We start from the raw sequence: 27,479 nt of genomic DNA, 5'->3' as shown, positions 1-27,479 counted from the left end.
GCTCCGCCACCCCCTCCCCAGCCCCAGCCGGCCGGGGCGTCCCCGGCTCCACCCCGCCTCATCGCAGCCGTGACCCCGCTCGCTCCGAGCACCGCCTTCTCTTCCAGCCCACGCTTCGGCCATCTCGCCGTACCTCAGCCTGCCCACGGCGACCCTCGGCCGGCTGCGTAGAGCCAGGGTGATGCTCACCCCCCGCCCCCAGCTTGGCCCTCACCTGAGGGCCCGCTTCGCTGTGGCACCCCGCACTGCCGTTCTCGGGGAAGGGGCCGTTGTTCTCGCTAGCCGGCAGCAGCTTGGCCTGGGGCCTCACCGCAGAGAGCGGTGCTCTCTGGAGCCGAGTGCAGCCCACCGCCTTGCGCCTCCTCTGCATTGCACCCCTGCGCCTAGGCCCCGCCGGTGGAAAGAGCCAGAGCGACCGCGTCACCTGCCTGTCTGCAGCATCAGGCCCAGTCCTCGTTAGTACCTCTCAAAAACACCACAGACACCCAAACAAAACTAGGTATTGCGCTATTTTTAGCCAACACCATAGAAACTCTCTCATGCGCCAACCTCACCGGGACACCGTCTCCTATTTTGACTACTGCCATGGAAACCACTTCAGATACCAGCACGATAGAGGGGCATCCCCGACATTGTGGTCACTGTGATAAACGTCTGTCCCCAGCCGGTCAGTCCCGATGTTCCTATGCAAGAGGCACACCCAGAAAACACGACAGAACAGCATAATTAATATTTACATACTTCAGCAGTCACTTTGAGTGATATGCATGCCTTTCTCCTCCTTTTATTTGCATAGCTTAGTCTATTAAAAGCTGAGAAAAGGGTGGCCTATTCTTCCTTTTTATACTAACAATGTGGGTAGTTATGGGAGCAATTAAACCAACAATGCTTCAAATGATGATGGAAGGTCTCCGGAGCTAGTCTGGCACTTGAAATCATGCAGCTGGACTTTAGCAGCCATCTCCTGAGCTGGGTCCTGGAAAAGCCAGAAGTAGCTGGTCAGCTGTAAAGAATCGCTCACTAATGTCCCTGAGGAGAAATGATTATGAGCCGAGATGTGTCTCCTTTCAAACCAGAGAGAAAAGCCGACCTCCCTGTATAGGATGGCAGGGGAGGAATGCACAAATCTCCTGGCTTATCTCACCACCATAGACAGTGGTGAGAAGGTGGTTACCATCTCCAAAGAAGGGATGGTGGTGGCCTGGTGGCCTGCATAAAGGTACCTCCAGCCAAGTAATCAATGGTGGAGCAAAACAGCAGATACTGGTTCTTACTGGAAGAGGGCAGAAGGCCTGGGTTTTTTTCCCCACAAGAAGAAGAATTGAAGTTCTGGTCTACGGAGACTATGGAGAGCAGGAAGCCTGTTCTGCAACTTCATTCGCCTTCGGATTCTTGTGAAGGCTAATCCTCTTGCTCTCAGTGGAACTACTCACGCGTAACTGTATGGAAAGATATTTTTGTGGACGGAACCCAGATGCTGTCCTGCTTGGAAAACTACCAACAGTGAAGAAAGAGGAAAGGCAACCTAGGATAAGGCAGGAACTAGATAAAAGTAGGGTGCAACAAAAGCACTTCTACTTAAGTCAGCATTTTCAGCCGACACCGCAAGGTACGCCCACACAGCAAGGACCAATTTCCATGTACAATTTCCACCAGCCTTTCTATCGTTTCTTCCCAGAACACAATACATTCCTAGAACAATATATAAATTGTGATCACTTGCAATAACCACATGAAAGGGAGAAAAGAGACCAGGAATTCAGGACATAACTGCACTGTGTAAGACCAGTGTGATTCCATCCAGAACAGTTTGAGATTGTAACTGAAAAAGACCTAACCTGGATGCTCAAACTGTTACCTGATTTTCTCTAACTGTACCAGACTGTCTAGTACAAGAGACTATCCCTCCTTAAAAAAAATTCTTCATGTATGTCTACAGATAGAAATGATTTTAAAAATCACTTACTGTATTGCTGCTACATGTAACCGAAAAATTACTGGAAGTCTAATATCCTCATTAAACATATTCAGTGCTGCTCTTTTTCTTCCTGGCCACCAAGGCCTAAAGCAGCTCCAAAAAAGCTTACACAAGTATCCATTACCTCTTCTGTTTCTTGGCTTGAAGTGAGTTATGTATGTATGTGAACGTAAGTGCAGTCACTCACTGGAGAGCCACGGCACTCGTCGGACAACTTTGCCGTTCGCGTACTGGTAGCAGGCTATCTCTCTGCATTTTTTCCTAATGAAACAGTGGAGCAGTGCTAGTGTCCTTTTTCACATTTTTATCTCCCATGGTCAGCTCTGTATAAACACAAAATTCTCATTCCTACCACCTCCGTGGTTGCCCCAGGTTTTTTCCCTTCCAAATTCAGCGTTTCTACCCAACTGCAAATTCCTCCACACGGTTTATTTTTTCTCTTTCAGATGACACGTTTTCTTGCTTTGTGTGTCATTAGGCCAAATACTTCAGCCATGTTTTATGAACCACATGTCTGATAGTAATGAGGCAACTTAATATTTCCATTACTAATTTGGGAACTATTTTCTGAGCCTGCATCTGTGGCTAGAATTCCAGATGGAGGCACACAACCTCACTTTCTGGTACTCACACAAATGATTTTCTTCTACAACCTTCTTTCCTTCCCCCCAGCTCCCATGAAGATTGTTGTTACCCCTCAGGGACAGCACGGAAGAGCGCACTGTAATTTCACAGGGCAGCGTCCCTTCCCTGCCTGCCCCAGCCTGCCCTCTGTAGCAGAGGATACCAAAAGATTGGTGGAGAAGCTTGATCTTTGCGACACGTGAGGTGCAAATGTAGCATACAGCTCTTGGAGACACAAATATAACGGAAAGGCCGGAGATCTGACACCAATATTTCACAAAATAGTGAAGTATTCTATCTGCTTTTTGAAGTGGAACACGGGAGCCTAAACAAGATTGAGGGATGTGCAATGTCAACAAACTTTTCTTCAACCTAAAACTCTATTGCTTTTCAGGAGAAATCATTAACAATTTTCTAGGCCCTGAGCCAAACATAATCGTTTGGATTATTTCAATAGAGAATATGCAAACAGGATATCGAATGCCCTTTGAACGCAGCAAGCTGTTTTGTGGTAGGCATTTAACTTCCTCTAAACTGGGTGCTCACAAAAATTGTCGCTTTGTCCTGAATAAAGTGTAGTCCTATTTTCTATTTTTGTATGTAACCTGCAATATATTCCTAAAACAATCAATATTCTTTTTTTTTTCCCTTCTGTTTCCTTCCTCAGTAATTCACTATTAAAATCACAGTAATTGTACAGGCAGATACAAATTGCCTTCTGAAACTTCTGAAACCCTGGGATTTTGGAGCAGCGTGCACAAAGAGTACGGCTGTGCCTGCGCTGCTGTCATCTGTGCGCTTTTCATAGCGGCAACACAGAGTAACATCAACGGACAGAAATGTGAATAAAGACGAAGTTCTTGTAAGCCTGGAACCAGCTTCCCTGTGTGACTGGTGAAGGTGGTTAAGGTATATCAATCTCAGCTAAAGCCTTTTGCTGCTGCCACAAGACAAGCAACAACAACAGCAGCAGCAAGGATAAAAACCCAGTTCTAGCAATCAGCTCGTGCTGTTCTTTCTGCTCCGGGTCTGGAACTGGAATTCAAATCCCAACTTTTGTTCCAGCCTGTAATGAATAATTGCAAACACATCCACACACATGGAGAGAACTTTTACATATGCCCTTTTTGTTTCTAGGGCGTAACACTGAAAACTACAATTATGTTAATATGGTGGTTTTGCTAGCACTTTTCTGGTGCATGTGTTTAGAAGGATGAACCTTGTGACCAGCAAGAGAAAGATTTATTACCAAGAATAATTAGAAACAAATTCTTATCAGTGTCATAAACATATGGTGAAGAAAAAAAATCTTTCAGTCTGCTAAGCCAAACTCCAGAGCTTTTTTGTTTTTTTCAAAATGAAGCAATTTTAACCAAGATTCAGCTCTTTTTATTCCTGTTTTCGAAGAAAACTAAGTTAACAATAAAAAGCATAAAGATGTAATGGAAGTGAGAAATGGAACCAGTATCTTTTGTGGGATTTAACTGTCTTTCCTAAGCAAATTTTTAACTTGTTGGTCATAATGCATCAAACAATCAGTATTGTTTCTGTACACGTGATGTTGTGGCCTGAGCTCAAATTTTAGATCTAAGAGCTGCTCAGCAACCTACCCACCTCACCATTTCAGTTTTGCATGAGTTCCTGTATACAATAAGGCAAATAAAAGACCAGTAAGTGTTGATCAGTGAGAGGATTAATTATTGTGCCTTATATTAGCTTGACTAAGGAATATACACATATACGTATACATTTTTCTTGAGAAATCATGTCCGCTTTTCTTAAGAAGGTTTGAAACTTGAAATTCTTTGTTATTATTACAGATCATCTTAAAATTATTCTTTGTTGCCATCTTAACTGGTAAGAAACAGTAACCATCTCAGTCAAGGTACTTACGCTGTATTTGGTCAAAATACCAACTTACAGCGATTGCCTTAAACAGCAGTCTCAGAGTAAAAGAAAAGTAGGAAAGACACAGTAGCCCTTATTTTAGATGAAATCATATGACAGTTTAAAACTAGATTTTTTTGAACTAGAGGAATTTGAGTGATTGTTTAATGATATGTTGAATTGCTTCTGAAAGTAAGCCACTGGAGCTTGCAACAACAAAACTGTTTCTTTACCCCTCTTTTTAACCCCTCCATGAAGTGATCTGGTTTTTTAAGGTCGGCTTTTAGGTAACAAACTAGTCTGCTTGGCTTGGCAGACTTGTATAAGAGAACTGGGACGTGGTAGAAAAAACACTGATTGACCCTTCTGCCTGTACTTAGACACTAAAATTTCTGTAAGTGAAAGTATTACATGTCTCCCTACATGAAAAAGAATGATGCAACTTTTGTTATTATTACTGAAGTTACCTTTGAAAGCAAATAAGAAACTACAGTGCACCTTCCCAGGAACTTTAATACCTACAGCTAGAGCGTGCAAAGGCAGGTTCTGTGACTTGACTTACATGCTTTACCTTCTCCATACTGATGAAGTTTGCTGCCTGGAAACTCACAGGACTGGAAACATGCAAGGATTAGACATATTGGTAGGCTTTTAAATCAGTTCAAAAGGTAGAAACTGCAAACAGTGTTCTTTTCCTTACCATTCTGGCTGTAAACGTGGACTGCAGAGTCATAGGAGTGTTCTGCTGAGCTGGGAGATGGTCATTGATTTATCAAAAGTCTGCAAAAATAAAAAAAGCATTGGCAACATTGAGAGAGCCATTCCCAATCTTGTGTTTCAAAATAAATTCTCTCATTTTCCAATATATCACACAATTTGTACGTAAGAGTCAGAAGAATTTTATAACTTTTAAGCAAAATCTTGAGAGTATTTGGATGTTAAATGTATCTGCGAAAAAATACATTTTTAGAAGAACTAGACAATGAAATTAATAATAATTTTGAGGGGTTTTTAAAACTCATTTAATTTGAAATTCTAGCATGATTACTTCCTTGTGCAGATTTAAAGTTCATTTTCCAAAGGCATTCATCTGTCTAGCCTTGAAATTTATTTTCTGCAAACATGAGCCAGTAAAGCTTGATTGCTTAAGTATTTGAGGAATATGATCAGAAAAGGGAAAACAGACTGAGCACAAATATGTGTTTACACATCAAAATCAAGGACAAAAAAAACCCCCAACTATAAGCTCTAATTTTTATTTTCTACTAACTCTCCATTTGAGTTCTAGTGGAAACTTTGGAAAGTTGAGATGACAAGCATAACAACAAGTATGCTTTCTTGGTAAATCTCCTTGGAGGTTTGGAGGCCCAGGGGCTTTATACCAGGCTTGCAAACATGATGAATTTCACTCAAATCGAACAAGATGAATTACAGCTACTCTATAATGAAAAGAAAAACAACCCAGGCCTCCAAAAATGCAAGTATAGAACTGGATTTTTTATTTCAAGCAAGTTTCAAGCCTGTTTCCATAATGGATCTTCATTCTTGTCCCTTGTGTGCAGGTAGCACCATAGAGCTTTTTATTGATTGCTATATAATAGTTGACAAAATGATGCATTATTCAGCAAATTGCCACATGCAGTGAAAAGAAACTGTGTCTTCTTTTCTGAAATCTTACAAGTATATACTTTTTATTTTAAAGACAGTCCGATGAAGCACTGAACCACCCTATTGTAATGCAACAGATACATAAAAGAGAAGACCCCTTATATTTGTATCTCAAAACAAACTTCTTCATATTTGTCAACACTTGTTAGATGTGGAGTCCAATCAATTTTTGATGTAGTGATACTATATCAGGGACACACTTGGATTAGAATGTCACCTGAACAGAAATAGCTCCTGTGTCAGACTGATGTTTCCCATGAGCTTTTCTATTTTCTTCCTACAGTCAATTTGCTATAAACTGGCTCCTGACAGAGCTTTATGCAGCTAGGAGCACTCATCAGCCTGGGGACTAGAGCAGTTTTGTGCCTGTCAAGCGTGTCCTCCATCTAAACTCAAGAGTTAGCACCTTTCACTGTTGCAGGCAACAGATTTGCATGCTGAAAAAACACTCTTTCTCTTTGACCAAGTCATCAGCCGTGATAATCTTGTCTCAGCTTGAAATCATTCACAGTAGGGGTTTTTCTAACATATATCCAGTCAAAGGTTAGTATTAGAAGGTGAGCTGGTAAGAAAACGTATGCAGCCCAAGAGAACACCGCTGGTACAGTCCTGTCGCAGAATGAGGTCAACGGCTTTTTGTACAGCTAAAGCAGCAAAGGGAACGCAAGACAGCCTGGGCGAGACACCCACAGCCCTTGATCACTGTCTGAAAAGTCTGAGTGCAACTTCAGCGGCCATTTCACGCCGCGGCAGACCCGAACAAGATTCTATGCGCCCAAAAGATGACTTACTTGCTTCAAGATTTAATAGTCTTGCAAAAAGAAGTTATTACCTCTCTCTACAAATGTGTCTTGTTTTAAGTTTTAGAAACATTTAGATTAATAACAAAACCTGGGATTTTGATCTCGCGTTATTACTCCACACATACAGGCCTTAAGTTATGTGCCTGTGCCTTTAATTCAGCGCTGAGTAATTACATTTAGGTCAGTGGAATAACTCCAGGTTTTTCTTGGTGTGTCTAAATGGAATGTTGTCCTAAGGATTTGGCAGCATATAAAGTGAATTTGGGAATGAACATGTATGTCAGTACTTGGAAAATGTAACTGCCATGAACTAACCCAGTCCATAGAAGGGAAAGACAACATAAAGGAGAGGTCTGTGAACTTCAAGAGTAAGAGCAAGCATGTAGTTTTGCATGTGCAGATATAATTGTATCATTATTCTTTGTATTTTCTCCAACATTTCTTTTTCTTGCCTATTTTTATCAGTAATGGCAAAAGGAATAAAATAAATTAACTCATGCTGAGTACTTCACCTCTTATTCATCTCCTTCAGTATACCTTTAAAACCTTTCCGTAAAACAGAATATTGACTATCAAGAGGCCAAATGTTAAGACTTAAGTAGAAGCATATAGGTCAAAATAAAACACATTTAACGGGGAAACTATCTAAAAATGTCTTGTAACAAGTCAGACCTTACTGGTATTAAAGAGTGCGTTTGAACACTCTGACCTGGTGTATAAGGTACAGGAGACCATAGAACACTTTGGAGGAAAAAAATGTATGGGGAACATGACTTTGTATGTGTAGGAGATAAAGTCAAATGCTTGAATAATTTAGAATCATAACATGAACAAAAATGAAACACTGGGACTTAATAACCGTTGGGGTTTTTTTCTTAAACTCCAATTATTAAGATATTGTGCTCCTGGCTAGCATATCAGGTGCTGATAATGAATATTCAGGAACAGTACTTTTGCTGCACGAACAAAAACTGTTCTGTTCAAAAGATTAATAACGGATTATCTTTATATATATATGCACACACACATACACACACACTAAAGATAATGAAAATTGGAACCAAAAATGAAGTTGAAGAACAATTATTTAAATGCAGAAAGTCTACCCAAGTGATGTTAATAAAATGGAATTAAACGTAGGAGAAAATAGAACCTAATTAAGAGATTCAGAAAGGCATATTAGTATATTCTGGAAAAGTAATTTTTATATATGAAAATTCTTTTATGCTTTATATTATCATTATAATGCACAGCCTTACACACACAAATCAAAGCTCTGCATGAAGTTCACGCTAGAGCTCTGTACCCCATGTGTTGCTGGTCATTGGTGCACGCTGCATTCAAGTCACATTTGACCCGAGGATTGAACGTAACCCTAGCAGAGTATAAAAGGGCAATCAATAAAATAATGATCTTGAAGTGGCAAAAAGGTTTCTTTACATTGCTTTTCAGTAACGAAGGAATCACCGTCTGAGAGAAACCTTTGCATATGATACTCTGTAAAAGGAAATGCTCTTTTAGACCCAGAGCAAGGAGATCAAAGACCCTGCAGAATTCAGCTGCAGTTAACAGGGTGCAATCGACTGGCTCTTGCTTTTAAATATGACTAATACTTTTTGAAATGCTTGTTTGGATCTGAATATCACGGTTAGAAGCTAAGTGTGTTTCGAGCAGCTGAAATAACGAAGCCTGCTTTCCCGAGAGTCGGCAGCCGCACACCCAACTGGCGCTGCGTTGCTGCAGCATCCCCGCTCCTGCGCCATGTTCGGGCAGAGGCTGCGAGGTTTCTGAGCCATACGTTACTGACCGGTCCACTGGCACATAGATGCCGATTGCTGGGTCAGCAAGGAAAGCTGAAAAGATAGCCTGTGCACTCGTTTTGCAGTTCTTTCTTTAGCAGAAGCACTAATTTGTCCCTATAACCCGCAGCCTCCCCCAACGCGCAGAGCTCTAGAACTGAAATTTGTTGAAACGGAACAGCAGATCAAAAGCTCAAGGCCTCCAACAGCACGATTTCATAAGCCCTCTCTCCTTAAGAAGCCAGGATAAAAATACAGCTACATGAAAAATAAATGAGCAGCTTTTCCTGACTCCGAAACCAGAAAATGACACGAAACCAAAATCAAATGCAACAGTATCTCTTGTATTCCCAAACGCCAGCATTAACGCTCCCTCTCCCAGCGACTTGTTAAACAAATGAACCTGATAAGGTGTTTTGCAAGTGAAAGATCCTGGGGTGGAGAAAGTAAACTCCACACCGAAGACCCTTAACAAAAATGCTGTTGCTTGCTCTAAGAGTTCTGCACTGAATGGGATTCAGTCTGACCTGGCTCCTGCCACAGTCAGTATCTGCTCTCTTTGGATCAGATGAGCTGCTCTGCAGCACTAGCGGTAGTTGAAGATCTTTAGATCAAAACTAATATCTCAATGCCTGGAAGTCAAGTCAGCCCATGCAAGTCGAAAAGAGCCGGTAGCGTGCGTGCCCAGACCCGTCAGACATCTTTTGACGCTCAGACTAAATGCTCTGTTTAAACCATACCCGATCTACTGCATTCTCCCTGAACACCTCAGCTGTGCCTCCGTGACGCTGGCCGCGCAGCCACGTTATCATCCTGCTTATCCCTGCTACGGGGTTGGTGCCATTTCTGAAACCACGTTACACCTCTGAAATTTTCGCAGTCTCCTGGAGAGAGACCCGATTTTGGTTGCACGCTGTGATCCCCCCGGGAGAACTCTCGACGCTGGCCGCGCAGCCACGTTATCATCCTGCTTATCCCCGCTACGGGGTTGGTGCCATTTCTGAAACCACGTTACACCTCTGAAATTTTCGCAGTCTCCTGGAGAGAGACCCGATTTTGGTTGCACGCTGTGATCCCCCCGGGAGAACTCTCCCCCTTTTTCCTTGTTTTCTTCCATGTTGTGATTACTTTTTTACCGTAAGTTTAAGAATGAAAGCCTTTGGACTGACAGCGGGTGAAGGTGTGGTGAGTCTCTTGATTAAAACCGAGGAAAAACCTTAAAATACAAACTCGCACGAGCACGACATGTCTGCTCCTGCTGCAGTGACGCTGCCTCACGAAATGGCGCCTGCCTCTGTAGCCAGCTGCCTGAGAACACACCCGGCCCGGCAGGAAACCAGAAATGCAACTTTTCTTCTTTTTTTTTTTTTCTTTTTTAAAGCTCTCATTTTTCTCTCTTTACGTTCCGTCCCTCGGGATCTCCGCAGAGCCCTCCGCAAAGCCGTAACCTGACGAGCAGAGAGGCGACGGGGGAGCGCACAGAGCTGTCGTGGGCACGGACCAGGATTTCCCACCCATCTTCGGCTCACAGCAGACGCCCGGGGCTCTGCCCCGCGCTGGCGTGGGGCGAGTGGGCGCGTGCAGCCGGGGCCGGGACGCGGGGCTCCGCGCGGTGCAAAGAAATCTGCCGATTCAGCCGGTAGCACCGCGGTCTTGCCTTTCCAGAATTTTCTCCCTCCGCTTCCCAAATATAAAGGGACTTTTGTGCTAAATACCGAGCGGGAGCACTGGTGGGCTCCGCGTAGGGCGCCATGTGGTATTTGGTTTCTCGCTACAGTACATGTTTTTATAATGATGGGGGAAGGGAAGGAAGGGAGCTGCTCTTACCAGCATGCCAATAATCTGTTGCAAAGGACTGGAGCTCTCAGAGCCAATTAGTCCTGAAGTTAACCATTTAACTGCTGAAAAAAACTCCAGTCTCAGGCACAGACTCAGCGAGATTAGGGACAGAAGTGACTGTGCGGGCACCCAGGGCATCGAACACGGTGCAGATTTGTTCAGACACATTTTAGTACTAAATACTTTCGATACACACACTGACCGCTGAAACTCCCTCAGATAGCAGCGTGCAAAAGGTGGGACAGCTATATCCAGAACACATACCACACATTTTTAATTGGGTGTGCTTCAGGATCTGAGCCAGCCTGTGCTGGAACCACAAAAGCCACCCACAGGAGCTGCATTTCCGACACAGATTTTGGGTGGGTACAAGTCCCTGCCATGGGAGCGGCCCAACCCGTGCTGCCCAGCGTGGGGTGGGGAGGGTCAGGGTGCTGCCCGGCGGAGAAACCCGGCTGTGTGACCTCAGCATCTGCCAGCAGCTCTCCCTCTGGATGAATACCTCTCCATCACCCCTGGGCTGTGCCCCGACACAGAGACTCGCTTCAGACCTCCCTGCACCAGCTTTGTTTTTCTAACCCCTTAACTGCATTAGAACAAGACCAAAAAAAATATTTCTGCAGTTTAATTTGTCATAAACTTTTAATGCCCGAGGCAAACCACCTCGTGGCTTGTGTGCTGCTGAACAAGCCAGGGAAGAAGACGCACTGGGAATTGGCAGCCTCTGTCTTTCTCTCCAGGGGCAAGTCTGAACGCAGCCAGAGAGTACAGACAAATTAGTCCTAATGCAGAGCAACAGTAACATGCTCCCACTTGACCCGGCGGGGCGGTAAACCTATTTTGTGCTCTTTTTTTATTCCATGACGCACCAAGGAATATTGGATCAGATTCTGGGGGATGCCAGGAAGACCAGCAGAGTTTGCAGAGCACAGTGAAGTGTCCTGGCACACCAAAAGCATCCTCTCCACCGCAGCTCATCAGCCCGAGCAAGAAGCACAGTTCATTAGCTTGGGAGGGGCCGTATGGCTGCTTCCAGTCCAGACAAGTGCTGCAGTGTACATGAAGGGCATGTTCCTACAGCACTAGCCTCTCTGATGGATGAAAATGAAGTCAAATCTCCCTCCTTGCCCTGGAGAAGGTCCGGTGCATGTGGAAGTTGTGTGCTGTTCCCGTTGAAAGGCTATAGCAAGGCTGGCACCGTAAGCTCCAGAAAGAAATCTGGCTATGTTAAAGTATAACTTTACATTCAAACAAAAAACACTGTGGAGGGGGGAAAAATATATTGGTAAGAAACCAGCAGATTATTTAAGCACGTGAGCTGTCAGAGCTCTGGCAATACAAGAGCGCTCTTGTTCCTGCTGCCTCCCACAGCTGCATTCACTAAATATATCCTGGGCAGAGAACTGCATTTCTCCACCCCTTTCTCAGCCCAATCGGGTTTGCACAAACAGCACCAGGCTCCCTTGGGACATGCAGTCAGGCAGCAGCGGTGCCCTAGTTACAGGCATCATGAAGGACAGAAGAGCCTAATAATGTCTGCAACAGGGTGAAGCTGTTACATCCACAGGTTATTTCGAGCGGGAGTGCGTGCAGCGGATTGATATTTAACTGTTAAAAACAGGGTGGTGTGTTCTCCATAAGGAAACACCCCTTTTGTGCGTCAGCATCAGTTACTGGAAGTTAATTCCCATCGGATGATTTTCGGTAGCTTATGGAAAAAAAAGAACTGGTTATCTCAGAGCAAATTCAAACAGAAGAACGGTCACCTCAAAAAAAAAACCAAAACCAAACCTCAGCTCCTGGCAGATTTAGAGGTGAGCAGTGGTCTTCAGTGTTTCAGGGACTGGCTGGCCAACGGAGAGCAATCCCAGTTTTACCTTCCATCAGGTCAAGGCTCTGTGGCATATTGTCTGATCACAGCTCTGCCTCTGGGGGGAAAAAACCCTACAGCCAAATTTCCATAGGGCCAAGGTGCTTCCCCATCACCTCTATTCTGATCTCCACATTTCTCCTACCCTCACCTTGCACTTGCAAGGGCACGCATCCTTTGGCTCAGCTCAGTGGCGCCTTGATCCTAACAGCAGCCTCGAAACGCTGCAGTAAGGAAGAAGAGGAAGAGCTTCCCCTTCTGATACGGTTAATTCTATAGTGCATCAAATTCTGGCAAAAAAAAGGGAGTCATCTTGGTGGCTTTTCTTGCTTTCAAGCTGCGAGCCAGCAGGGATTTTGACCCTCCTTGTCCCTGCTTCTTCCTTTCCTCACAGTTTCCCATTTCTTCAACACCTCCAGCCCCCTAGCAGCAAAGCAAATTTGACAGAATCTGGTTAATTTTTAAAGCTTTCTCATTTTAAGAAGTCAGTGGGAGCAGACTATATCTTGCAATCGAACCTCACAGGAGGGAGAATTAAATATCTCATGCATGACCTTAATCTGTAGGATTTTGCAGATAGTTTTTCTTGTAATCTCCATACTCAGAGCTTATCATGCATTCAAATTGTATCCATAGCCCTAGAACATTTTGCAACAAAGGGAACCCAAATTCATTTTGATATAATTATGCAGTCACATGAGTCACATGCTTGCTGTGGAATAAATACAAATACTGAGCATTTGGGAATAACTGGCAGACTTATATCGAAGTGTAAGAAAAACCCCAAGTCTGAGAGCTATTTATTATATAAGGAAAAAAAGATCAGTTTTAGCTGTGAAACTGCAGTACAGGAAAATGGCACGATGTACGTATGAAGAGTCTTTTGATATCTCCCTTTTTCAATCTGCAGAACACAAAAGAAAGAACCTAAACTCATACTTCAGCATCCACATAAAGTAAGGACCTGATTTTCAAAGGTAGCAGTTTCATTTGAGGTATTTAAACTCTCTGGAATCAGATAATTCATTCACTAAGTGTAATCAAATAGTTGAAACCTAGAAGAGTTAGAAAATTGTGCTGTGTTTTTTGTGTCTTTCCTACGCATTCTGTCCTTCTCTGCTTTTCTTGCCTTCCTGAAACAAACTGTCCTCAAAGACTGTTCTAATTCTGTGTTTGGAAATTGCTACTATTTTAATTAGCGACGTTGCTGTAGAAGAGCTACACCCTGCTGCGCCGGTTGTACCGAGAGCGAGCCTCGTTCGCTGGGGACAGCAGTGGTTTTGCCTGCTCTGATCTCGTAAGCTCTGCTGGATCCTATGGGTTTCCAAGCGCGCTTAGAAAGATGTAGTCCAGTTATGTGCTTTTAAGAAGGAAATACAAAATGGGAAACCAGATGCTGAGACTGAGCCACAGAGAAGCCACGGGGGTGCGAGTTACCTTCAACAACACCGCAGTTCTAAAGGCAAACAAAGGCGTAAGAAACTGGGAGCAGAAGGTTTCATTCCTCAGACAAGGCAGTGACTCACCCACATTCCTGGCTGCTCCAACAAGGGAGGCAAACCCTCCTCCTGGCAGACCGGATCCTCCGGGTTTTATGTGTGGAGCAAATCCCAAGCAAAGGCAAGCCGCGGCGGTGGCACATTCTAGCAGACAGCACGGCCAGACGTGCGCAGGACCCTCCTTCGCAAGCAGCTGTGTTAGCTTGCCTTCTCGAAAAAACTCAAGAGTTCAGAAGTTCTGCTTTTCACACCTGAAAACAGAATGAAAAGAGAAAGGGCTGCTACTAACAATTGCTTTTCAAGAGCCAAACTCATATTTTCTTAGATACCAAGGTTTTCTAAGTTGCTAAGAGGCAGTAGTTGACTACTTTTCCTAAAAAATAAATCCAAGGACAGATAAGTCAAAAACTTAGCTGAACAGAGAGCCAAGCAGTGTGTAAGGTGGAAAAGGTGCTGTTTCTAACCATCAAGGTATCTATATGGGAAAATTTGACCTCGGGATACGGAAACTCACCGTCCTAAACATCTGCTCAGTCATTCCCAACACACAAAGCAGACTTCACTGATGAAGGACAAGCACATTCCAGGTGAGAGACAGCTGCAAAACGTGCCCATCTCCACCCTTCCCACACGGCTCTCCAGGACACGGGGAGTGCTGTGCAGGTCCCCAGCTGGCAGGGCCGGCAGCCGAGCTGCTGCGGGGCAGCAGGCATGAGGACGAGCTGGTGGAGAGGCTGGATGTGAAGAAACAGGACCAAAAAGGAGCACAGAAAGCAGAGAACAAGGCTAATTTTCTAGAGAAACTCCAGGAAGCCAACATCTTTAAACCTCAGAGAGGCTGTGGTTAGGAGACAAACATTATGGGGTGATGGGGCTACAGGGGAGGGCTGCAGGTAGGGCTACGCCAGTGCCCGGGGAGAGGTGCCTCGGAAAGCCACGATCCACCCAGAGCCCTCCAAGGAGCAGGGCTGTGTAGGTGGTCACATCTGTAGCTGTGCCAGGGCTCTGCTGGGTGAGGTTCGTTCATCCATGCAATGAAAGATGCCAGGTTACGAGCACAAAATTCCCCTCTGGCTTCATACTCTGTGAACCGAAATTAAGGCTGACCCTCAATGTGTTCCACCTATACCAAGTAAGAGAGGACTTCTTTGCTTAACCGTTATCAGTGTAGGTTTGGCTGCTGGTGGAGGGAGAGTCCTTGACAGCACAGGCTGCTAGCAGAGGAACACAAAGCTGGGTTATTAATGGAAGTACCAAGCCTCACACAAATCAAATAAGCTACCCTGGAGCTGAGGCCATGCCCGAGACTTCATGAGAATAAATGCCTGTTGCACTGTCACTGCTGCCGTCCTTGAAGCCTAGCCCTGGTGAGCGGGGAATGCATGCAAACCCGATCCTCCACGCTGCTGCAGATTTTGCTGGCGGCGTTTGAAATATTTCAGGCATTTCAGACAAGCCTCCGCAGACTAGAGCAGGGACTCACCTGTCAGGACTCCAGAGCTTGCATTAAAAAAAAAAAAAAAAAATCTGTTTATCAAGTTGCAGAACAGCTATCCATCTAGTTTATTAGATGGAAACAAGAAAAGCAGGGGGAGATTTTGCTGACATTATTCCTCCCCGATCCAACACGCTGCCTTGATTAAGTGATTACTATGATCAGTGCAACGGCAAACAAACAACACAAGCTCATTATAAGACGTTTCCTGGTTGCAAAGGCAGAGAAACCACCACCGGAGATGGACCCCGAGCGTATTATTACTACCGAGTATTTTGGCTGGCTCGTGGTATTTGGAAACCCCAGTTCTGCCAGGCTGCTCGAGAAAGGCAGCATTTGTCCCCTGCCTTCAGCACGAAAACACAACTCGAATCCCTTCTCGGGAACAAAGGTGCTTCCCAGGAGCCTGGCGCGCTGCCGGCATGCCGAGCGCGTAGCCAAGCAACGGCAGCCGGCTCGGGGCTTGCGCCTCACCCGTGATGCTCCAGCCTCCACAAACAATTCTTGCCACGTAGGCAAGACCGTGCAGGGTAATGGAAAATTACTGCAGGCTTTTTCTTAAAGGGCGAGAATATCTCCGTTGGCGGAGAAGGTTGGTCCGCATCCCGCTTCCCAGCGCGCCCCGGGGTAACTTTTTGTTTCCTGCGAGAAAGGCTGCAGTGCGTCACTAGCACGCCGGGGCGTTAATAAAGGCAGGTAGCATTTGCATGATGTTTCAACTGACTGCGGCGATAAAAAACGGAAAGCAGAGAGCGAAGCGGCGGGGGGTGGGGTGGGGTGGGGTGGGGGGTGGAAGAGCTGAGCCGCCAGAGGCAGGAGGTGAACAAGCCTGCAGCTGCCTTTCTACAACTGCTTTCCGCCCAGCCTCAAACATGGCGACCTTAACGCCGCGCAGTTAATGTTAGCCGAGAGCTGATGCCAAAATAAGCCGCTCGCGCTTGGCAGGCGCAGTGTTTTAACAACTGCCTGGCAAATTTCTGCCTGCAAGGCTGCAGGAAGAAAAAATGCCTTTAAAGAAAGAGCGAAACGTACCTTGCTAGTTGTTAGGCTACTATAAGGGCAACAGCAAGTTTTAAAAGTTATGGCCATATTTACTTCTAGCTTCTAGTATGAAAGAGAACTTGTTTCTGAAGACAGCGTTGTGCCTACCTAGCTTAAAATACCAAGCTGCAGAGCCACGCAGACAGCCACGGCAGCACCAAACAGCCCATGTGAGCTGCTGCACTTCTGCCATGTGAAAATGGGAGATTTGCAGACTTACCGGTTGGGCAGGGCAACCCCTGCCTGCCGGGCACCCGGCCACGAGAGCTGCCCAGCAAGAGGTCACAGCGCTGCCACACAAACAAGAGCTCTCTGGGGGTTCAAAATGAGCTCCCGTATCCGTTACGGGGTTCATTTCATCTCCTGGAGGAGCAGAGGGCACTGCCTGCTCCTCGGGGCGCCTATGGGGAACCAACTCCGTCCAGCCTGCAGCGAAAAGAGCAAGGCAAACGCGCTCCTCCTGCCCTGCCCTTGCTGCTCAGGGCGTGCAGCGGTGGCTCACTGTCACCCTGGCTTGGCTGGAGGGTGCAGCTCTGCTTGCTGCCCTCTCTGGAACTGCCTGCAGGTTAAGGCATTGCTTGCCAGACCGGTTCTAGGTCAGCTCCTGCAGCAACATGGCTTCTGCTTTTCCCCGTCTTCATGTTTTAATTCATCTCCTTTTATCTGTTTTTTCTCAGATGAGCGCTAGTTAAGGTCTCAACCCAAATCTTTTCATTTTGTTGTAGCCAGCGAATGGAAATGAAGCCCCTGTGCTGAGTTAGGGGACTTCTTTGTAATAGAAACTCCTTCCCCTTAAATAGAAACCTTTGTTGTGAAGCTGCTTTCATTGCAAGCTCCACAGGGAAAGTCATTACATTTAATAGAGGTTGACCTCATTTTGTAGTCCTCGATATTAAAGCTTATAAGGAGGGAACGTAATTAGAAGCGGTGACTTCTCAACAAAGATATACAGTACTTGTTGTTGCTACCTCCTTCTTACCTAAGGATTCATTTAACACCACCTGGAAAGAGTAACTTGAAACAGCTTTTGGCAGATAAGTGAACTCAAGTAAAATGCAAAGATCTGGTTTCCAAGAAGCCTTTTACAAGCTGTGCAGAGAAATGAAAAGAAACCCTTCAACAGCACACAAGACTTCTTACCAAGGCTCCTTGGAAGAGCTGCAAACCTGCATTCCGGGCGAAAGCTAATCTGGGTCTGAGTCTGGAGTTACATAAAGACATCTGATGGAGGAGAAGACCACTGGTCGGGCATGGACCTGCCCACGTGGCAGCCTCTGCTCGGCTGGAGGGAATTGCTGGAATTTTCTACTGCCTTTCCAAGGCTGCGGTCTGAGACAAAGAAAGCAAAAGGGCTTGAGCTCAGTAAACACGCACAAGCGAGTGAATGCAAAGATGCCCCAGCTTTGTTAGCTTTCTAGCTTTACGAAGGCAACCTGGGTTTCCACGCAGTGGACCCCACTGTCCAGGAGAACGGCTAAACACAGCCACTGGCCGCCACTAAATATAAATATGTTTTCCGAAGCGAGGCAGCGCACTGCAGTGAGGGATGTGCCGCGCCGTGCCAGGGGCCTCGCTGAGCTCAGCTGCGCTGGGGCTTGTCACCTTAACGCGTTTTGAGTTTAAAACAGCTGCTCATAGCCCGCTTTTCAAGTAAGCCCTACACTGTTCCAAACGGCGGTAGTCCACTCGAAATACATATTTTGAATTCCTCTGCCCAGCTCTCGTGATGTCCCCGTCGCTTTCCCACCTCCTGAGCATCCCTTGCGTTTCCAGTGCTCTGGGTGTTGCTGGTGAGCTGTCACCTCCCTGCTGAAACATTGGTGCATTGCTGTGAGAAACTCTCGTTATGTAAAAGAACAATTTCTTGTGAAAAGCCCCAGGCTCCCTTAAATTTCCCTTTAGATTTTGCGGTTTGAGCAAGCGTTTCCGCTTCAGCAAGCCTCAGAACTTCCTGATTTTTTGCACAGTTCTCCCCGCCGCGAGCAATTGAGTTCAGCTCTGCTCAAAACTCAGCGTTGGACTTGGTTTCTTCAAAAATCGAGATAAATGGTGGTGTCCCCAGCTGAAGGGCTTTCACGTGGTGTTAAATAGCAACTCCTTTCCTGCCGTACCACCTCTCCCAGGTCGGTGTGTCCTGTGCCGAGCAGAGCAGCTGCTGCCCACACCTGCGCTGGGTTTGCCCTGCGGTTTGAGGCACAATGTGTGTCTCAGCAGGAGGAAGGAGAGAGGCAGCTCCTCCAGGAACATAATGAGAAACTTCTCGAAGAACGCAGCGTGGTGGCATGAAGCACCTGGACTTTGTTCCTTCTCCTGGGAACGGATTTCCACTCCACACAAGCAAAAGGCATCACAGTCATGAAAAATGTGTGAGAAAGCCTGGAGCGGGACCGCACCAGCCCAGCACAGTCCCGGGGCTGGGGTGAGGACACTTGGTGGCCCGCGGTCTCCTCCTGCGGTCCCACAGGGACAGAAGGACATGGCGTAGATAAGACACCTTTAGCCTAGATCAGACACCTTTAGTCTTGCACCCTGCTTCGCCTCCACCCTCAGCAAGGCCAGGGCCATTCCGGCTCAGCCGGTTTTTCCTCTTCTTCAGGAACCTCCTACATCAGATAACGAATGTCAATAAATCACACCCAACAATTCCCACCACACCTCAAGCAATTAACCCATGGCAGCGCCAGCTGGGGAAGCCCTGGATGGTGTCCTGGAACCCCAATAAAGCCAAAAGTGATTTTGCCACCCATTCAGTGCAAAGAAGGTTGGACTTTTTTGTATTTATTTTTAGAGCAGTAAGTTATTTTCAAAGAGCTTTTCTGTCAGGCTTGGCCCGGTGTCAGCTGCCAAGTCGGCTGCTCCAGCTCCACCAGCATCGTTAGCAGGGCTGCCGTGCGACGAAGCGGTGTCAGCACTTCCATTACAGCACCCTTCCCCTGCTCCAGCCACATTATAAATGGGACGTAAAAATCCAGTTCTGGAAGAAACATTCAAGAGCCAACATGGAAAACAGTCCCCACCTTAACCTGATACTTGCTAAAATTCATCTGGCTGGGGAGAGAATGTGGGGATTTAAAATGTATTTTATCCCTCCCACGCCTAAATCCTGAATTTTAAAATCCAGCTGTATCACACTCAAATTACTCATGGGGAATTTTTTTTAGGTTCTTTTTTTATTTTACGACGTGTCAGTGGTAAATGGAGAAGCAATCCTTTCCCTCCTCCGCCTCTTCCACAAGCCAACCGCTTGATTAAAACTTGCCATTGTCAACCCTACTAACGAAGGCCGCAGCTGATAGTCATTTTAATTGGGCACAAATCCATGGTAGCCTTGAATGAGAGAGACGGATGTACTTCGCACCACCCTCAGCCACGCGTGGCCACCCAGGGTGCTGGGTCAGGGAACTCATTTAGCTGACAGCTAACCAGGAGCTTCCAGCCAGCTCAGATCGGGCTGAATCCCCCCATGAGCATGAGGCGGGGGTCCTGTGGTGTTGGGAGACAGCAGCCGGGGCTGGAGGGAGCCAGGACTGCTCTTGGCACCAGTACTTGTGCCTGTGGAAGGTGTTTTTTAATAACTGGCTTCCATATCAGCTGCTGCTCAAAGAGAAAGCGGCCCCTTCTCTCGAGGAGATGCTTGCTATGGAGTGGTCATGTCGTCCACCAGACTGATGAATTAATCCAGAATCAAACTCCACCTTTTTCCTTTTTTCTCTACTTTTCAGCCAGATCAGTTCCCTGAGCACACGGGCCAGCACCCCGGAGTGGGAGCAGGGGACTGGGACAGAGGAGTGCCAGATGCCTGCTGCCAGCAGCTCCAAGGACTGGGGTTGGTGCGCGTTGACCCCCAAACAGCCTGCAGAGCACTGCGAAGTCAGGAGGGGAAGAGAAGGAGCCCACGGCTCACTCTGCATTGCCTTAATGCCGGGGTAAATGACCATCGAAGGGGGCTGGTAGGCATAGAGGAACTACAGGAAGAGGAACCGTACGAGGGAGCCTACCAACTCTTTCGCTCTTAGGAAGAAGTTCCCCCACTTCTGGTTTCAGTGTTTATACATTTTCTAACTCCGGCACATATTTCTGTGTTAGCCCAGAAAAGGCGAAGTTTGGAAACTGCTACAGGCTGCAGCCAACGGGAGCTTGTTCTGCTGTGAGGACATCTGCAACTCCAGACTTGCTGAGGATGTTCAGGAGATGCAGAAGGTTGTGGAGTCATGGGAGACAGCAGCCTGCTCAGCTCAACCCAGCCCTGTTATCCCACTTTCCTATGGGAATGCTGCGCTGCATGGGCTGGCAGTGCCTCCTGCAAAGCTCTGAGCTCTGTTGCCGAATCTAACCACACTGGAAGGACGCGTAGAAGAACCAAAGCGCAGTTTCTGCGTGTCTCCCAAAACCCCATCCCCCAGCTGACCTCCAAGCGCTTGAGCTCGGGGTAGGAAGGCTGCGAGCGCGGCCATCTGCCATCCTGCTTGGCGGCAGCTGCCCGGCCAGGCTGCACGTGCATTTTAGCCTGCTAATTAGCGTGCATCTCATCACAGCACGTGCTCTCCACGTGGCGTGGGTGTGATGGGAGACAGGGGGAGGGAGCCGGGATTTTTGCCGTAATACAGGACACCGATTTGCAGGAAACGAGGCTTTACTTCCTGCTCATGGAGAAGCACGTCCCATTTGTCTGCTTTATTGTGCAGACCTGGAGGGGCATGCTAGAGGACACGTGTTCCTTTGCAGGACACACACAATACCAGAGCACTTGTAAGGGCAGCTGGTATTCTGGCTGATGCCCTCCACTGCAGGGGTGTTAGAAGATGGGGAGGCCCCTCAGCAGGCTGGGTCAAACATGGGCGTCCCAGCCGTATCGCTGTGCCCTGCTGAGAGCACGGCTGCGCCAGTAAATACCAGCACAGGTCACCGGGCAAAGCACTGCCATGACTTGCGCCTGGCCAAAATCTGAGCCCTGCTGGGAAGAGTGAGACATTACCCCGGGCAAACAAAAAACCTTTAATGAACAAATGAATGCAAATACCAAAGGTAGGCAAGAGATTAAAGCAGTGTGCGGGGGCACTGGGTTTCTCAGGGATTCTGACTTCACCTCTAATGCTGTGGTGTGGCTCCGTGCTGGAACTTATTCCTGTTAAATACGTACCTAATGAGACCACTGACCTGCTGGGAGAGCTGCATCAATTTTCATCCCTGCTGCTCCAGCTTCTGTTCAAGCTAAAGGTGAAGGCAGTCACTCAGCGTGGTGCTGCCTGACACACATTCAGAGCCTGGCCTACGACGAGATGTGTGGTGTCTCCTCGCCATCTCACCCGCGTCCATAAATGCAGGCCTTGCATATGCACCTTTGGAAACTGGTGGACCTCTCTTGAGAGGGGTGTGCCAGGAGCTGGTTAATAGGTGGCACTCTGGCCCCGTTTCCTTCTGCTAGGTGGGTCTGGGACTGCTCTAACCCCAAGACCCTCATCTGCTGCTGGCTGAGGGAGATTTGCAGAGGCAGGTCCACATCTCAGTCCTGTTGTCACTGTGAAATGCTGAGGTCCTTTGTGCGCCTCATGGAAGTAACTATGAAATACAGAGAGATTAAATCAGTCCTGAAATGCCGTTACTCTGCCAGGAATTTTGTGACCAAAGCTGAGAGGTAAATATGGATCTTCTAGGCTAAGAAACAAAACAAACCCTATGGTTTTCCCATCTGTTTATAAGGTTGAAGCATAAGTCCTGGCTTTAAGGGTATGTATCATAGGCTTTCTTCTTTAAACTCAGAAATCTTCTACCAGTGAATAAAACTATTTCAGCAGGCAGGCGTAACTTGGGTCCAAAGGCTGTTGCAATTATGAGTTAACCAGTCATTTTTGCTGCATAATTTTCTAGTGCTTGAGAATATCCCAAAAGAGAAGAAACAAAAAAGCAATAACGAAAAATGTTCCGTGTTCTTAATCAAATTGATACCAGCAGACTTACATCCCTCCTGTTCTGAGCTAATCACAGAATCACAGAATCCCAGCATGGCAGGGGTTGGAAGGGACCTCTGTGGGTCATCTGATCCAACCCCCTGCCGAAGCAGGGTCACCCAGAGCAGGCTGCACAGGACCTTGTCCAGGCGGGTCTTGAATATCTCCAGAGAAGGAGACTCCACAGCCTCCCTGGGCAGCCTGTGCCAGGGCTCCGTCACCCTCAGAGGGAAGAAGTTCTTCCTCATGTTCAGCTGGAACTTCCTCTGCTTCAGTTTGTGCCCGTCGCCCCTTGTCCTGTCGCTGGGCACCACTGAGAAGAATCTGGCCCCATCCTCCTGACACCCACCCTGCAGATATTTATAGGCATTTATTAGGTCCCCTGAGCTAAAGACAAAGCCGTTGCAAAAGAGAAAGAAAAGAACGTCTGCCTGTCTGGTGATGCTTTCTGACCAGCACCAACCACGACAGTGCACAAACCCCTTGTAGATACCTACACATGCACAGGGAGAGGTCGGGCTCGAAGCCGAGCCATAGCCTACACGGCGTGCGGGAAGGAGCCGTGCCTTCGCCACACACTGCCTTGTCCTCAGCGGCAAATTGGAAACTCATTCTCACTGATGAGTTAAGGCATTCCCGCTGCAAAGAAGAAAAAAATAAGAGCAGTAATTAAGAAGTCAAATGAAAGGGCTGCTGGTCTGCCACGCTTGCTCTGTGTGTTAGCGGCCATGAGAGTTCAACCACATCTGAGATTGACACGAAGTGCAAAGGAACAGGAGAGAAAAGGCAGCTGAACCCCCCCAGCCCCGCCCGGGGGTCTCAGAGGGCGGCGGCAGGGGAGCCCTGACCCACCGCCCCGCAGGTCCGGCGAGGGGCCCCGACACCCAGCGCCCGCCCTGCGCCGGCCCCTTCCTTCCCGGGGCGGGGGCACAGACCCCCTCCCCGGGGCCGAGACCCCTCTCGCGGGTCACAGACCCCCCCCGCGGGGCCGAGGCCTCCCCCCCCCCCGCGGCCCCGCCCGCAGCGGCCGCCCCGCCGCAGCCCGTCGGCTGCTGCCACCTCCCGGCCGCGGCGCCCGCGGCCCCCGGGTGCGGCTGCGGGGCGGGGGGTGCCGGCCGTGCCGGGACACGCGGACCCGGCCTGCGGGGAGAAACCTCCCCGCGGAGAGGGGAACGGGAGCCCGGCTCCGCCAGCCCTGCGGGACGGGGGGCAGGGGAACCGAGCGGCGAGGAGCGATGGTACCGATGGTGCCGCAAGCGGGCGGTGAGGGCCCGGCGCAGCCCGAGCGAGGGGCGGTCTGCGGTGCCGGGGGACTGCGCGGGGGCTGCGCCGGGGCTCCGGACCCGGTCAGAAAACAAGGAGTTTGTGTGTTTGTGAACGCACCAAACTGAGGCAAAGGAATCAATCGTTCAGCCCTTTCCCTTTCCTTTCCCCTTTCCATTCTTTTCCCCTTTCCTTTCTTTTCCCCTTTCTTTTCCCCTTCCCTTTCCCCTTTCTTTTCCCCTTCCCTTTCCCCTTTCTTTTCCCCTTTCCTTTCCTTTCCTTTCCTTTCCTTTCCTTTCCTTTCCTTTCCTTTCCTTTCCTTTCCTTTCCTTTCCTTTCCTTTCCTTTCCTTTCCTTTCCTTTCCTTTCCTTTCCTTTCCTTTCCTTTCCTTTCCCCTTTCCTTTCCTTTCCCCTTCCCTTTCCCCTTCCCTTTCCTTTCCCCTTTCCTTTCCTTTCCTTTCCCCTTTCCTTTCCTTTTCTTTCCCCTTTCCTTTCCCCTTTCCTTTCCTTTCCCCTTTCCTTTCCCCTTTCCTTTCCCCTTTCCTTTCCCCTTTCCTTTCCTTTCCTTTCCTTTCCTTTCCTTTCCTTTCCTTTCCTTTCCTTTCCTTTCCTTTCCCCTTTCCTTTCCCCTTCCCTTTCCTTTCCCCTTCCCTTTCCTTTCCCCTTTCCTTTCCTTTCCCCTTTCCTTTCCGTTCCCCTTTCCTTTCCCCTTTCCTTTCCCCTTTCCTTTCCCCTTTCCTTTCCTTTCCCCTTTCCTTTCCCCTTTCCTTTCCCCTTTCCCCTTTCCTTTCCCCTTTCCTTTCCTTTCCTTTCCTTTCCTTTCCTTTCCTTTCCTTTCCTTTCCTTTCCTTTCCTTTCCTTTCCTTTCCTTTCCTTTCCTTTCCTTTCCTTTCCTTTCCTTTCCTTTCCTTTCCTTTCCCCTTTCCTTTCCCCTTTCCCCCTCCCCTTTCCCCTCTCCTTCTCCTTCTCCTTCTCCTTCTCCTTCTCCTTCTCCTTCTCCTTCTCCCTCTCCCTTTCCCTTTCCCTTCCCTTCTCTCCAAATAAATTGCAACTACGTTTTTTTTTTTTTTCATTTATTCAGGTCAAAAACATAGAATCACAGAACCATTAAGGTAGGAACAGACCTCTAAGATCATCAAGTCCAACCATCAGCCCAACACCACCGTGCCTGCTGAACCATTTCCCGAGGTGCCACGTCTGTACATTGTTTGAACCCCCCCAGTGATGGGGACCCCACCACTCCCCTGGGCAGCCTGGTCCAGTGCCTGACCAATCTTTCAGTAAAGAATTTTTTTGTAATATCCGATCTGAACCTCCCCTGATACAACTTGAGGCTATAAAAAGGGCAGTGATACTTTGGTCCGATCTGAATTTCTCTTCTTTTTCTGACAGGCAATTCAGGTAGCAAGTGTGGCTGTGTCTTGCACAGCTTTTAGCATTCTGTAAACTTCTTGAAATTATAAGGGAAAGGTTCTATCCTGCAGACCTCTAAGGGGTGTGACAAGCATGCTCTCCCCTTGCTGCGCCAAATTTCTCCAAAAACATAAGCTGTTGCATTTAAGCAGGCATATTGTTTCTGCTTGGACCAAATGAAAACACACTTTGCATGGAAGCTTGTTTTACTATTAGATTTATGGAGCATTACTATAGATATAAAACCAATCACTGCAGTTAAACAGCCTGTGAAATTCGTGCAAATGTATGAGAAGACACATAAAGAACAAAATGGTGAGCGCGGCTTTTCCCCGGACGTTTTCTCTGCCGGGAGCAAGCGGTGGCTCCCCAGCAGCTGGTGCAGAGGGAGCTCCCCCTCCTGCTGAAAACCATCTTTAGCCCCCGTCCACCCCGGGAGACTTGCTGCTCTTACCTGGCATTTGTGGGGATCAGGCCACTGGTATCCTGAGAGGCTATAAATAGAAAATTTTAAATGGATGTAGATGCACAGCACTGATAATTTATGTTCATCTCCTTTACTATTTGCAGTGGCTTTACAAAACAAAAGGTCATTTTTTGGTTTGTTTTTTTTTCCCCCCCTACTGCAGCAAGATTATCCCCATCAACGGAAATCATCCAGCATGCAAACAAATCATTGGAGTGTCTGTCACTCCACTAAAACAGCCAAAAAACCTACTATCCTGGGATGATTTTATTGTCTGCCGCGAGGGATCGACACGGTGACAGTTTTTCAGAGGATGTGATGCTCCTGTCCGGCACGCAGCTGATCCCATGCGAAGGCACCACGTCTGCGCTGCAAACGGTGGCAGCTGACCCGGGGAGGACCTTCCAGGAGCACCACCACCACGTCAAACCGCACCCAGGGTCTGCACTGTGTGGAAATGTCTCCTATAAATAGGGCAAAGGCTTACAACAGGTAACAAAGAGAGTGGGCTTTCCAGAACAGTTTGAGAAATGACTGAGCCTGCACTGAAGGGCTGCATCACACCACGCACCAAGCTGCACCGGCAGTTTCAGCTGGCTATTCACCATTCTGTGATTCTGTGATTTATACTTTGTTTGAGGACTTTGCTGTTTCCCACTTTTTTTTCATTTAACCTGATTTGTAACGTATCACCCAGATTTTATAAAATAGAAGGGATTGATGTAAGAAATATTTTTGAAAGCTCTCTTTTCCAAGTGTCAAAGATCTCTCCAGCTGGCCAAAACGTGGCCATGCATGTGAACACTGCTCTTCAATAAAGAGGAGGAGTTCAGAACAACAACTTGGGGGCAGCTGCGAAGCCAGCTGTAACACAGCATTTCCACTTCTAGGGACTTAAAAAGGAGCCGGTGACAGTAACTGAATCAGGCTGAAAGCAAAAATGCTTGATTTTTGGTGTGAATTAGCAGTCGAAGAAGAAGATGCTCCAGGGCAGGACTCGCAGGATGCAGCTCAACCCTCCAGCTCCTCCCTGCTCCATTGTACAACGAAACGGAGAGATTTGGGAGCCAGCCTCCGGCAGGGCTGCATGCTCAGGGTTTGCAAGCAGTGGGAGTCCCGGTGCAGTAGTGTAATCCCCCATATCCCACCAGGGCTTCCACCCCCCTGCTCATCTGAACCTCATCCAAGAAACCAAAGCTCTCAGCTCCCTCCAAGCCTCTCCTGCACCGCTCCGTGACCAGAGCTAGCTTGCCCTCGGGGTAAATCTGGGCTATAGGAAGTGTTTTCCATGCATTTGACAGATGGGTAAGCTGAGACGGGGGATGACACGCATCGTTCGGGGCAGAGGTGGAACGGGAGGTTTGTCTTCCCACTCCTCCATCATGACCGTCTGCTCCATCTGTTAACACTTCAGCACACGGTGCCAGCCTCCAGCGCCATTCCGATTAGTCTGCAAAGTGCTGCGTGTTGATGTTTTGGTTTGATACTTGGAGAGCTCTGTGGAGATATTTAATTAGACAAAATTAATTCCTTTGAGAACAACCTTCTGGCAGCACTTTGGAAAGTGCTAGGAAGCTTCTGTTGTTCAGACACTTCTTAAAAATTGGCTAATTTCCTGATTTATTTTTAAAAGGACAGTGAAACCACATTGTTCCCCAGGTCAAATGATAGCTGTGACTCGCCTGCCAGCATGGCTATCAGAAGATGAGGTGCCAGACCTTCTCACCAGAATTCACTTCCCACAGCTGCCAGGCCCTTGCTGTTGTCGCTCTGAAAGGTCTCCCTTCTGCCGGAGCTGTCAGTGTCCTCTGGCCTCTGTGTTTTCTGTCCCGGTTTTGCTACCTTGGCAGTGACTGCAGGCTCTGACGATGACAAGACAGGCGTG

General features: G+C 47.6%; 2 long non-coding RNA genes across 3 annotated transcripts; one reads left to right on the top strand and one right to left on the bottom strand.

Moving 5' to 3' along the window:
* Positions 1-511: 511 nt before the first annotated feature.
* LOC142362571 (uncharacterized) lies at positions 512-16,973 on the bottom strand. 2 transcript variants are annotated; one of them, XR_012765160.1, is made up of 4 exons: positions 16,724-16,973; positions 13,995-14,218; positions 5,190-5,269; positions 512-683 (listed from the first exon to the last, which is right to left on the bottom strand). It is a non-coding gene; the product is annotated as an uncharacterized LOC142362571 (long non-coding RNA). The 2 variants fall into 2 exon arrangements; XR_012765159.1 differs by lacking the exon at positions 512-683 and adding an exon at positions 786-976.
* Positions 16,974-24,803: 7,830 nt separating this feature from the next.
* Positions 24,804-26,326, top strand: LOC142362581 (uncharacterized). The gene is made up of 2 exons (XR_012765174.1): positions 24,804-24,995; positions 25,758-26,326. It is a non-coding gene; the product is annotated as an uncharacterized LOC142362581 (long non-coding RNA).
* The last annotated feature ends 1,153 nt before the right edge of the window (positions 26,327-27,479 follow it).

Source organism: Opisthocomus hoazin, chromosome 10, assembly GCF_030867145.1.
Source record: "Opisthocomus hoazin isolate bOpiHoa1 chromosome 10, bOpiHoa1.hap1, whole genome shotgun sequence".
In the NCBI taxonomy this organism is placed as follows: Eukaryota; Metazoa; Chordata; class Aves; order Opisthocomiformes; family Opisthocomidae; genus Opisthocomus; species Opisthocomus hoazin.
The sequence above is the reverse complement of the archived record's forward strand: the minus strand, read 5'-3'. Positions and strand labels throughout refer to the sequence as shown.